At 41.2% G+C, this 14,421-nt stretch overlaps 1 pseudogene; it reads left to right on the top strand.

The window, feature by feature from the left end:
* The first annotated feature begins 12,734 nt into the window (after nt 1-12,734).
* Nucleotides 12,735-13,427, top strand: LOC114223667 (ras-related protein Rab-18 pseudogene; annotated as a pseudogene).
* The last annotated feature ends 994 nt before the right edge of the window (nt 13,428-14,421 follow it).

The following is a 14,421-nucleotide window of genomic DNA, read 5'->3' on the forward strand; positions in this document are numbered from 1 at the left end:
TCAGTAATCTAGCTATTTGCTTCATTTTAGTTTCTAAAACAAAGTTAGAGTCCTCTAGAATTTTAGTGACTAATGCTCAGAGCACAGTCCCTGGGGCTATTTCCCCTAGGTTTGGATCCCAGACCTCTCCCTTCTAGACTATGATCTTGGGCAGGCACTTTTTCAGCCCAAGCCTTGGTTTGTTTTTCTTTAAAATGGGGATAATGATAGCACCTACTTCATAGGCTAGCTTTAAGATTCAAATTAGTTAATATTTGTAAATTCAGTAGTTTATGGCACATAATAAACTTTACAGGTGAACTTGATAAGTAAATAAAATATCATATTTCTCAAACTGGGGACTATTACCCATATGCACATGGCAACATGCCATGGGGTACTCAGCACTACAAGATGCATTCCAGAACCTACCTGTGGTAACTACTGAAGTCAATGATGAGTAATAGAACATTAATTTTAAGTAAAGACAGATGCATTATGGAGTAGACATTTTATGATAAAATATGAGCTTTCAAGACATTTATTGTTTGCAGCTGGCTCCTCAGGCAAGACACTCCATTCTTGTCCACTGTATCTTCCACCCTTTCCCTACTATGGTCCAAATTCTAATCAGACTCTCAGTTTTCTGGGACCGTTCCATACTTTCCTATACCACCTCTGCCAATGATGACCACTCTTCCCATCGTGGCTGCCCATGGAAATCCAGCCCCACTTCCAGAACCACAAAACATTTCTTTTCTGAGAGGACTCTGTTGAATCTGCTACTAAATGTCATTTCCCTGCCATGAATGGCCAGAATACTGTGTGACTATTTCATGACAGCTGTCACATACTGAATAATCGTGTCTTCCATGCATGAGCACTCCCAATCCTCTTGTTAGGCTGTAAGCAACTTGAGTTCAGATATGATCCCCTCTCTTCTGCTCCTTCCCTTCCTCCACAGGGCACCCAGCACAGTGCCTCTCACTTTACTAGGTGTTTATTGAGGTGACTGGACCCCATGCCTCCATCAGGAAAGGCCTGCCACAGGGCAGTTGGAGATCATTCATCTCTTGTCACAATGGCATCAATGAAAAGATAACTACTTCAAATGGGTTATTGACCACAATTCCAGGAAAGTACCAAGAACAAGTGTTCTAATTAATCAACCAGCCACAGACTCCTAACTTTCTGGTGAGTCCAATTTGTTTTTCCCCAGGGAGCCTGTTAACTTGGCTCAGCATTTGCAAAGAGGAGTGGTTCAATAAGGTAAGCAACACTTTTAATGAGCAACCTATTTGCAACAAGGTCTAATTCATACCTCAGCATGAAAAGGAAACCTAAACAGTTTTCCTGGGGTATGAAATGACAGGCAATTTCTTATCTAGTCTGCCCTTGAAGATTCTACTAGCCTCATTTTTGTTTTGCTGACTTTCTTTGGAGATAGTTGGCATCAAGATTTATAGGAAACAAGATGAGAGCATTAACTAATTTTTTTAAAAATATTTCCTGTGTGCCCACTATATACCAAAATGGTCAAGATGGAGTTTACTAACAGTTAACAGTGAAATTCAGACAACTAAAAGGGAAATTAAGTATGGGGTGATATGTTATGAGAGTGGAAGTACAGTTTTCCAGACAAATACAGAGGAACTAGATTCAATAGGATTTGCTTGTAGGGTGTGAGAGAAATCAAGGAAAAAGCCCAGCCTTCTGTCCTGATTACTCAAGGGACACTAGAAGAAAAGCTGGTTTATCCAGGGTAAAGGTGAGGATGATGATGATAACTTTGATGTTAACCAGGTTGAGGATGAAAGGTCATCAGGACATCCGAGCTGAGACGTACAATAAAGGGCCAAATATCAACTCAGGAATTCAGGAGAGAGATCCTGATAAAGGCACACATTTCTTAGATACAAAATAGGTAATGGTGATTAAAACACCAGGAATGATTGAGACTGACAAAAGAAGATGCCTCTAGACAAGCCCAAGAGGTAGAAGGAAAGCCTGTAGTGATGTCATGGAGGTCAAAGGAGATTCAAAGAGAAGGGACTGGTTATACATATCCACACCACTGAGCAGCCAAGAAAGATGAGTACTGTAAGGAAGCATTGGATTTAGTCAAAAGAATCCTCCGGTGACCTGAAAGTGTAATGTAGTGAAGAGATAGGGACAAAAGCCAGTAAGGGGTGGGTGGAGAGTATTGGGAACACACACCAAACAGAGATGGCAAGTGTTCACCGCTCTTCTCAGAAGCTTGATGGTGGAGAGAGAGCGCATGTCATCCCAGAAGGAGACTTTAGGACAAGGAAGGATTTTTAAATGATATTTGGACCTTAAATATATTAACATATTTTGAAAAAAATATCCAGTAGTAAGGAAAAGAGGAAGAGGAAGCCATGCGTAAAGGAAGGGGGAAGGAATTGGTTTTAGAGCATGGACAGATAATATTTAGGACATTGAATCAGTAGAACTTAGTTAACCAAATACAGTGGCCCACAGAGAATTAAAGCACCAAATCGTGAAAGTGGACAAGTTTATTAAACTCAGAGCTCTTATCCTACCAATATTCAGAATTCCAGAGGTCCCATATAGCTCCTGGATCTGCCTCCGATCCTTGGAGACGTCTTGGAGAAAATATGTCATGTCCTCTGCAGCCTTCCTCATCCAAAACAACACAGGTTGGACCAGCCCCTCTACAAAGTGTCTCCCCACGGATGCGGGCTCCTTTGCACATGGAATGTAACCAGAGAAGGCTCTCAGCAAGCCCCTCTGGGCTCCTTTCCTTCCTTACACCCTTTTTGAGCGGATGTGGGGTGCTGGCTGCCGAGCTGGGAATACCCAAAAGCCTAAAAGGGTGGATACTTTTTTTCTGCACTTGCTGCCTCAAGATAAGTTGGGGACTTGTGGCCTTTATAAGGCTCAGAATATTGGGCCCTTCTTTGCTAAAGTTGATCTGCTGGGTGTAGAAGTTACTCCCTCTTCCCATACCCCAAATTTCTTTCTTAACATAAACAATTTCACTCCAATGAGGCAAGAAGAGTCTCCTCTGTTCCTCACATTTATTACTTTTCTACTGAGAGTCCTGGTTGTATTTATTTTTAATACCCAAATCATCCTCCCTGAGACCCCAGTGAACTGATTGCTAGGAATTGTTCCCCTCAATGCCCCCCTTCCATTTCAAAGTGTTCTCCTGTAGAGTCTTCCACAAATGCCCACCAGCCTGTGGTCAGGCTGTTTGCATTTTAGCTTCCTCATTACACCGTCAGGTCACGCCTGCCACCACCACACTTCATGCCATCTTTGCTCAGCTGTGATTACCATTTCACAAGATTGTGTTGATCTTGGGAAAGGGAGGGGTCCAGAATGAAGGACTAAGCTGAGAGTAACTCACATCTGCCACTAGAGGTGGATGCACTGGTATACCTGGACAAACCTGACCTCAGATTCAATCCCAAGCTGTTTCTGAGATTCATTCTCATGGAAAGGGGGAGTTTGCCACATGGTCCTATCACCACTGCCTGGAGTCCTCCAAAGTTCTCCACTCCTTAAAATCCAGGCACAAGATCTCTGACCCTGAAGAATATTTCTGTCTCCTAGTGTAAGCACTGCCTTCTTGAATCCCCATTTCCCATCCCAGGATTAACCTCTATCTCGGCTGACTGGCAGTAAAAACCCAATACTCTCAGAAGATATGTATTCTGCATTTCATGGCCCCCAAAACACCATCCCAACAGTAGCCCAACATTCCTGAGTCTGACTGACCCCTGCCAGTTTTTAATGGTATTTCTATTCTCAGATGCAACTAATTTCTTCCCCTGTTGTTTTAGTCCAGAATGAATGGTTCTCCATCTGGATCATGTGGGATAATCAGCTGTGGATCTTTGAACAGCAAATGCCTCACTCTGGACATATCCACTGCTATGGACTGAATTGTGTCCCCCAATAGCTATACATTGAAGCCCTAACCCTTGAAGTGACTATCTGGAGATAAGGCTTTTAGGAGGTAATTAAAGTATTAAATGAGGTTATATGGGTAGGGCCCTAATCTATATAAGAGGAAGATCTCGCTCTCTGTCTCTGTCTCTCTTCCATGTGGGGACAATGAGAAGGTGGCCATCTCCAACTCACGAAGAGGACCTCTCCAGAACCCAACCATGCTGTCACCCTAGTCTGGGAACCTGTAGCCTCAGAACTCAGAAAATAATTGTCTGCTATTGTCGCCACGACCATGGTATTTTGTCATGGCAGCCTTAGCAGACTAATACCCTCACCTGGCATCTCTAGGGAGCAGCACAAGGATAAACAAAGATGAGTCACCTCTGCAGCCAGACCTATTGACTGCTGGTATAGCCAGCACCCAAGCCTATTTCACCAGTAGCCACGTGCCTCTACAAAGAAGGAAGGTCACTTCTTGCCTGAACTTCTGCTTCATTTTCAGACTTTCCAATAGCTAACTAAAGGCTTATGTACCTTCCTCTTCCAAACTTCAGTCACTAAACTTCAGTTTTCTATCTTATCTACATTGTACTAGTCTCTTCTTATAGTAATGCATAAAGAATTATTGAGTACGGCCATTTTTTTTCCCACATTAAATATCTAGCTCACCTCTCTCCTAGGTTCTTTCTATGACAGGAGTTCTTGACCTCGCTACCTTATGGACCTTCTTTGAGGATATTAGAAAAGCCAGCACTGCTTCTGAAAAATATACATGCATGCATGCCTACAAATCGCATGTGACTTGGGGGCTCAGGAGATCATAGTTCTGCCAAGGCAAAGTTACCAGTCTGAAGATTCATGATCTACAGCCTTGCTATGCAAAGCCTGTTCTTCCATGAACAGCATCACTGAGGGCAGAATCTCAGGCCACAGCCAGGACCCACTCATCAGAATCTGCATCTGAATAAGACTCCACGTGACTGTATTCACACTAAAACTTGGGAGGCACTTACAACAACTTTTGCTATAAACAACTAACTTATACACAGCGTATGAGCATGATGAGTTAATATAATTTTGTCTTGTCTACTAGAGAACCACAATAATTAAACAATTCCCACTCTGAGGGTTTCTCTGGAGGGAACTGAGAAATGAGAACAGACATATTGCCAATCTTCTGCTATGGAGTGATAAAGGTGGGATTCTTCATCCGTGTACCCTTTCCAACCTGGCCTCCTTTGTCCCCTCATTTCCATATTTGGAGGAGATTTACATATGTTATGGATAACTCTACTGAGCATCCTTTCCTGATAAAATAGCCCCAATGCTCAAATAAGAGGGGTGACATTGAGGTTACCAAAATAGCTCCTTTTACTGCTCTTTGAATTTCAAGCACTAAATCAGATGGGGAAAAAATGATCCCTCAAAACATTTCCATATGTTCTGACAATATGATCCCATTGCATCATTTACAAACTTCACATACTAAATTAAAAACTGTATTTACTTTGTATTCTTGGTGTGAAATCACCCCTAGAGCCTGACCTTCTTTGAATGTGGCTACAGCTGACAAATCAATCTCGTTACGGCGAGCGATGAGGGAGATGCTTCTCTGTCCCCTGAGCAATTGAAATGTACAGCTCTCGTATATATTTTAATTAGAGATTTTTTGCTTTTCTGTGCCCTGGGGCTTTTTGTGAAGGTACATTTCCCAAGACTCATGATAAAAATAATGATATTGCATAGTGCAAATTTATGCAACAGAACACAGGTGCTGGACCTCTTCAACATGTCTCTGTCATGGCTGAAGTTATGTGAAAGGTTGTTGTCAAGGCTGAAAGTTAAGGAGCAGAGTGGGTGAAAGAAGGTGAAAAGAATGCAGTGTGCATGTGTAATTCCAGAAATGCTACCCATGACCTCTAACGCCAAGCCATTCTCCTTTCTTCACCCAAAGATGCTCAGAGGCAGCACCCCAAGACAAGAATCTAGTCCACGTAAGGTCAGCTACCAGCTTTTGGTTCCATAGATTTATGTAGGTGGAGTCCATGATTTTATGATGTGAATCCCCCTGGGCAAGAGGCTATTGCAAGTTGAATCCATCTTCCTTCCCTCTGTTCCATCTCTCCTTCTCTGGAAGGACATTCCATGAACACTCTCTTCCCAGGAAACTGCCATCCGTCCATGTTTGAAAACCGAACTTCCTTGCCTACAATTGAAAGAGTCTTCTCCTGCTCATTTTGAGTCTAATCCTCTTTAAAACCACCCCCAAATCCTTCCATGCTTGTGCACACTCATGCACAAACACACACACACTATCAAACACTCAAAAACATACAATGGGGAAATACTTAATGCTTATAATAAGAAGAGATACAGGAGTCAGGATGTGTTTTGATTTAAAATAGTGTTTCTTTTTTTTTTTAAGATTTTTTATTTATTTATTTGAGAGAGAGAGAATGAGAGACAGAGAGCATGAGAGGGAAGAGGGTCAGAGGGAGAAGCAGACTCCCCACTGAGCGGGGAGCCTGATGCCGGACTCGATCCCGGGACTCCAGTATCATGACCTGAGCCGAAGGCAGTCGCTTAACTGACTGAGCCACCCAGGCGCCCTTAAAATAGTGTTTCTATCCTAGAGAGATGTCAAGTCACCCTTTACTTTTAGATTCCTGGTCCAGATCTTCACTTCTGATGGAGCATCGGTCCAAAATTGTGGAATTCCCATACACCCACCCCCTAAAACTGGGTGACTGTGGGCAGTTTTTTAGTATTCAAGTATTATATATTATATATAAAATTTGAGGATAGAGCCCTGCCTTGAAATATCTGTTTAAAAAATGTGACTTTTTCAATGGTATCATTGGGTTGCATTAGTCAGAGTGATTGGTGCTGGACACTAAAGCTAATGTCTTTCAGATCTTAGGGGATGAAGCAATACGCATCTATTTCTCTCCTACATGCACATCCAGTGATGTCTGGGAGGCTCTGTCAGCATTGCACTCATCAGCCCAGGCTGCTTCATCTGGTGACACCCCCATCTTAAACATGACCCTGCCCTGTGTGGCCAGCACCCAAGGAGAGGAGACCACGGAGAGTCATGTGGGTGGCTTCATGACTGGTCAAAGCATTACTACATCACTACCATCCTCATCCCATTCACCAGACTCAGGATTTGGTCCCAACCGAACTACAAGGTAAACTGAGATATACAGTCATCTCTATGGCCAGCAAGAGGGAAATAGAGCAGCCTCTTCCTTCTGGCATGCATTCACCCCCTGGTCTACACAACATTTCAGAAAACTGTCTGTAGATTTCATGAAAGCAAACACACGAATAATGCCCCAACATCTGTGCTATGGCTTCATGGTTTCCTTGTTACCAGGTACAAGATTCTGTTTTGCTAAAACAAAAGTAAAACCTGGTATGAGTGTGTGTGTGTGTGTGTGTGTGTGTGTGTGTGTGTGTGTGTGTTAGAGAATAGTCCTTCTCTGAAGAAGGTGTTATAAAAATATTTTAAAACATATTTTCTTGATAATCCCTAGAAGCCCCGACAGCAAAGTCTGCATTTCATCTATTGTTTGAATCCTAATTTTGACCATCTTCTATTCACCTCCCCCACCCCTACATTCTCTCTGCCCTCCTACCCATGGGCACTAAGCCCTCCCCAGCCAGTGGACCTATGCTATACTAAAATTAAATTTAATGAAAGCCATTTAATGCTGAAAAAATGAATTCATTAAAAAAAACTGAGTACAGAACTGACCTAGAATACATGGGAATTCTGTTTATGATAAAGGAGATGTTTTAAATCAATGTGAAAAAAGGAATTTTTGTTAAGTGGTGTTAGTACAATTAGTTTATCTGTTCAAGTAACAGAAAAGTGTAACCTCCTCTCACTCTACCACAGTAAAATTTCATATAAAAAAGGTAAACATTTAAAAAATTGACATTATAAAAATCCTAGAAGATCACAGATGAATTATTTATAATATCAGAATAATGAAGGTTTTTAAAAGTAGTACACAAAATCCACAGGCCATATTAATAAATTTGACAGAGAAACTTAAAACTTCTGTATTATAAAGTTACAGAAAATTGCTTGTAAATCATTCACTTCCTGTGATTTAATATTTCACAATTTAATAAAAAATTACATGCTATAAATAAACAGAGCTTGTGGGAAAATAGAGGCATTCACTTTTCATTTCAAACTTTTGCTATGTTCTGAAATTTCCGAAAGATAAACTGGGAATATTTTTTAGTACACAGGTTTAATTTTCCTTAAATTACAAAAAATGTATACAAATCAGGCAAAGATAATAAAAGGTCAATAAAAAGATGGCAAAGGGCATTGATGGGCATTTACAGAAAAGTTGACCAATAACCAATAACCATCAAAAAATTCTAAATTCAGAGAAGGGAAAAAGATGGCAGAGGAGTAGGGGACCTTATTCCAATCCATCCCTGGAATCGAGCTGGATATCTACCAATCCACTCTGAACACCCACGAATCAGCCTGAGATGTAAGATGATCTGGATCTCTACAAACAGAATATCACAGGCAGTTAGTTTTGAGGTAGGAAGTGAGGACCCATGATTCCTTGGGCAGATATCAGAGGATAAACAGCAGCAGGAAGGAGCCTGGCCATGGCGATCCTACAGCGCCAGTGAGCAATAGCCTCCCGCGCTGGGGATGGGGCACAGACTCGCAGAATGGTAGCAGCAGGGAAAGGACTTTGGGCAGCCCCCCTGGACACAAACTCAGAGCTGTGGGGCCGTGCCTGGGAACTGGGGGCGGCTGGCAGTTTTAGAAGCACAAAGGGCAGAGACATGCCCCAACCTGGAGGCGAGGACTGGGAGCACTGCAGAGGGGCTCACAACTCAGGACGCTGCAGTTTATAGCAGCACAGACAGAAAGGGAGATAGTGTGGCCTGGGGAGCTCACTGAAGAACAGTTTGCGATCTCTCTGCTCTGAGGCAGGGGGATGGGAATGACCTCTTCTGCTCTGACTCTTGGAAGAGACACAGAAAGCCACCAGGGAAAGACGCCAGAGAACAAAAGCCCCCCAAAACTGGTTTTCACTGAGCCCATCCCCTGCCACAGGGAGCAGGGCAACTCTGCCCAAACAGGGTTGCCTGACTAACAGTGCGGCAGGCCCCTCCCCCAGAAGACAGGCTGGGAAAACAAGAGATAGCAACCCTAAGTTCTCTAGAAAACAGGTGCATCTTGCTTGGGTTGTGGTCAATAATTCAGACTCTATACATTCCCTCAACCACCCTTCAACACAATGACTAGGAGGAGGAACCTCCAGAATAGGAAAGACTCAGAGAGTATGACTTATGCCACAGATTTACAAACAGATTCAGATATAACCAATATGTCCGAGATGGAATTCAGACTAGCAATTGTGAAGACAATAACTAGAATGGAGAAATCAATTAATGGCAACATAGAATTTCTAAGGGCAGAAATGGAAGCTGAATTGGCAGAACTTAAAAATGCTATCAATGAGATCCAATCTAATCTAGATAATCTAACAGCTAGGGTAAGCAAGGCAGATGAACGAATTAGTGATGTGGAAGACCATTTAATATAGAAAAACGGAAAAGAGGAGGCCAGGGAAAAACAACTCAGAATTCATTAAAATAGAATCAGAGCAGTAAGTGACACCATGAAACGTTCCAATGTTAGAATTATTGGAATCCCTGAGGGGGTGGAGAGGAATAGAGGACTAGAAGACATATTTGAGCAAATCATAGCTGAGAACTTCCCTAATCTGGGGAATGAAACAAACATTCGTGTCCTAGAGGCAGAGAGGACCCCTCCCAAGATCAGGGAAAATAGGCCAACACCCCAGCATGTAAAACTCCCAAATCTTAGAACCAAGACAGTTAAGGGGAAGAGATTCCTTATGCACAGAGGGAGGAACATCAGAATAACATCAGACCTATCCACAGAGACCTGGCAAGCCAGAAAGGCCTGGCAAGTCATATTCAGGGTACTAAATGAGAAGAACATGCACCCAAGAATACTTTATCTGGCAAGGCTGTCATTTAGAATGGATGGAGAGATGTAGAGCTTCCAAAACTGGCAGAAACTGAAAGAATACGTGATCACTAAGCCAGCCCTGCAAGAAATATTAAGGGGGCTTCTATAAAAGGAGAAAGACCCCAAGAGAGATATAAAAAAGAAACTTACAGGGACAATCTATAAAAACAAGGTCTTCACAGGCAACATGATGACAATAAATTCATATCTTTCAATAATCACTCTCAACATGAACAGCCTAAATGCTCCCATAAATGGCACAGGGTTGCAGATTGGATAAAAAGACAAGACCCATCCATGTGCTGTCTACAAGAGACTCATTTTGAACCTAAAGATACATCAAGACTGAAAGTGAAAGGATGGAGATCTGTCTTCCATGCCAGCAGACCTCAAAAGAAAGCTGGGGTAGCAATTCTTACATCAGACAAATTAGATTTTAAACTAAAGACTATAGTTAGAGACACAGAAGGACACTATATCATTCTTAAAGGGTCTATCCACCAAGAAGATCTAACAATTGTAAATATCTATGCCCCCAACATTGGAGCAGCCATCTAAATAAGCCAACTGGTAACCAAAATAAAGAGTCATATTGATAACAATACGTTAATTGTAGGAGACCTCAATACTCCACTCTCAGCAATGGACAGATCATCTAAGCAGAAAATCAACAAGGAACCAAGAGTTTTGAATGGCACACTGGACCAGATGGACCTCATAGATATATCCCAACATTCCACCCTAAAACAACAGAACACTCATTCTTCTTGAGCACACATGGAACTTTCTCCAGAATAGACCACATACTGGGTCACATATCAGGTCTCAACAGATACCAAAAGATTGAGATTATTCCCTGCATATTCTCAGACCATAATGCTTTAAAACTGGAACTCAATCACAACAAAAAATTTGGCAGAAATTCAAACCCTTGGAAGCTAAATGCCACTCTGCTCAAGAATGTTTGGGTCAACCAGGAAATCAAAGTGGAACATAAAAAATTCATGGAAACCAATGAGAATGAAAATACATCAGTCCAAAACCTATGGGATACTACAAAGGTGGCCCTAAGGGGGAAAAACATAGCCATCCAAGCCTCACTCAAAAAAATAGAAAAACCCTGAATTCACCAACTAACTCTACATCTTAAAGAACTAGAGTAAAAGCAACAAACGATGCCTAAGCCTCGTATTAGAAGAGAAATAATTAAGATTAGGGCAGAGATCAATGAATTAAAAACCGGGAACACAGTAGATCAGACCAACGAAACTAGAAGCTGGTTCTTTGAAAGAATTAATAAGATCGATAAACCACTGGCCAGACTGATCCAAAGGAAAAGCGAAAGGACTCAAATTAATAAAATTTTGAATGAAGGGAGAGATCACAACTAACACCAATGAGATGGAAACAATTGTTGGAAATTATTATCAACAACTATATGCCAATAAACTGAGCAATCTGGATGAAATGGATGCCTTCCTGGAAAACAATAAACTCCCAAAAATGAAACAGGAAGAAATGGACAACCTGAATAGGCCAATAACCAGTAACGAGATTGAAGCAGTGATCAAAAACCTCCCAAAACACAAGAGTCCAGGGCCTGATGGATTCCCTGGGAAATTCTACCAAACCTTCAAAGAAGAAATAATACCTATTCTGCTGAAGCTGTTTCAAAAAATAGAAACAGAAGGAAAGCTTCCAGACTCATTTTATGAGGCCAGCCTTACCTTAATCCCCAAACCAGGCAAAGACCCCATCAAAAAGGAGAATTTCAGACCGATATCCCTGATGAATATGGATTCCAAAATCCTCAACAAAATCCTAACTAATATGATCCAACGATACATTAAACGATTCATCCACCACGACCAAGTGGGATTTATCCCCAGAATGCAAGGGTGGTTCAATACTCGCAAATCAATCAATGTGATAGAACATATTAATAAGAGGAGAGAGAAGAACCATATGTCCTTTCAGTTGATGCAGAAAAAGCATTTGACAAAATACAACATCCTTTCCTGATTAAAACTCTTCAGAGTGTAGGGATAGAGGGAACATTCCTCACGTTCATAAAATCCATCTATGAAAAACCCACAGCAAATATCATCCACAATGGGGAAAAGCTGAGAGCCTTTCCCTTAAGATCAGGAACAGGTCAAGGATGCCCACTCTCACCACTATTTTTCAACATAGTACTAGAAGTCCTAGCAACAGCAATCAGAAAACAAAAAGAAATAAAAGGTATTCAAATTGGCAAAGAAGAATTCAAACTCTCTTTTCACAGATGACAAGATACTTTATGTGGAAAACCCAAAAGAGTCCACTCCCAAATTACTAGAACTCATACAGCAATTCAGTAATGTGGCAGGATACAAAATCAATGCACAGAAGTCAGTTGCTTTCTTATACACTAACAATGCATCTGTAGAAAGAGAAATTAGAGAAACGATTCCATTTACAATAGCACCAAAAACCGTAGGATACCTCAGAATAAACCTAACCAAAGAGGTAAAGGATCTATACTCTAGGAGCTACAGAACACTCATGAAAGAAATTGAAGAAGACACAAAAATATGGAAAAACATTTCATGCTCATGGATTAGAAGAATAAACATTGTTAAAATGTCTATGTTACCCAGAGCAATCTATACCTTCAATGCCATCCCGATCAAAATTCCAGTGACAGCGCATGCACGGGCACCTCTCTTCGGTGAAGGGTGGGGAACTGGACTGCGGTGGCCAGCTGGGCTGAGAGCGGAGTGGGGTCGGGATGAATGAGGATGTGCTGACCACCCGGAAGATCCTCGTCATCTGTGAGAGTGGTGTGGACAAGTCCAGCCTGCTCTTGAGGCTCAGAGGATACTTTTGATCCAGGACTTGCAGCAACGATAGGTGTTGACTTTAAGGTGAAAACAATTTCAGTGGATGGAAATAAGGCTAAACTTGCAATTTGGGACACTGCTGGTCAAGAGAGGTTCAGAACATTAACTCCCAGCTATTATAGAGGTGCACAGGGTGTGATATTAGTTTATGATGTCACAAGAAGAGATACCTTTGTTAAATTGGATAATTGGTTAAATGAATTGGAAACATACTCCACGAGAAATGACATAGTAAAGATGCTAGTTGTAAATAAAATTGATAAGGAAAATCGTGAAGTCGATAGAAACGAAGGCCTGAAATTTGCACGAAAGCACTCCATGTTATGTACAGAGGCAAGTGCAAAAACCTGTGATGGTGTACAGTGTGCCTTTGAGGAACTTGTTGTAAAGGTCATTCAGATGCCTGGACGGTGGGAAAGTGAGAACCAGAATAAAGGAGTCAAACTGACACACAGGGAAGAAGGCCCTGGAGGAGGAGCCTGTGGTGGTTACTGTTCTATGTTATAAACTCTGGGAAACTCCATCTCTTGCATATTTGATCAGATAGTGACATCTTTCTGTATATAAACTTTAACTGCTATTTTAGGAACCTTGCAGTTTGCACATATTTGTTTTGTGTCGTGGCAGTAAATATTTGCAAGAAATCCCACTCGTTGGCTTTCCCAGGTACAATGTTATGGTAAGCATGCAGTTTGCAGTCTACAGTTTTTTATGTAACATAAAATAGGTGTACTTTTTTAAGTACATTTGATTTTATGATTTACATTTATCATGTGATTTAAAAAATCCACCTATCTAGTCTATGTTGGTACAAGGTCTACTTTTGGTCTCTTCTTTGCTTAAATACTCCTCTATCAATTACTGAATTAATTGGTATGTAGAACTCCCAGAACCACTGGGAGATATTCAGGTATCATCAAACCTGGCAAATTTCCTTTCAGGAATAACACAGAGCATGATTCCACAGCTTTTGTAGGATGTTTGCTGACAGATTCTCTTTTAGTACTAAGCAAAATTCTCTACAGGACGCAGTCCAGGCCAATTTATAATTAAATCTCTGTTCTGATGATGCTTCTAAAGTAGCATTGATGTGTTAAGAAGTTTGGTCTTGCTTTTAAATTTTCTTCAATGAGTAGCTCAGTTGCTTAACTGGAGTTTTCACTCTGTGATATGTACATTGGATTCTAACCCTTTGTGCAGCGTTTTTAGTTATGTGGTGTTTGGCAGAATGACAATAAGGTTTTCCCCCATTTTGGTTTTGGAAGAGTGAGAATAGTGTGTTTATGTAACTCATGTAGTACTTTCCTTACCACTTTAAAAAGCAACACCTTTTTCCATAGTTGGTGGTGGTGTTTGTCCAGGTACCTCAATTGTAGCTTGTGTCATGTTTATGAACATCTGTATCTTATGACTTCCCTAAATGGCTAGTTGATATTCAGAAACCTATATCTGTGTTTTGAGGGTTGGGAAAAATAGAACACTAAGTGACAATATGAAAAAGACAAATTTCTTCCAGATTTTGATGTGTGTGGGAAAATACTGTTGCAATGAAAATCTTGGTAATTTACTGTAACA

This window comes from Eumetopias jubatus, unplaced genomic scaffold (assembly GCF_037043125.1).
Source record: "Eumetopias jubatus isolate StellerSeaLion01/CBP00866 unplaced genomic scaffold, mEumJub1_p1.0 scaffold_5, whole genome shotgun sequence".
NCBI lineage: Eukaryota > Metazoa > Chordata > Mammalia > Carnivora > Otariidae > Eumetopias > Eumetopias jubatus.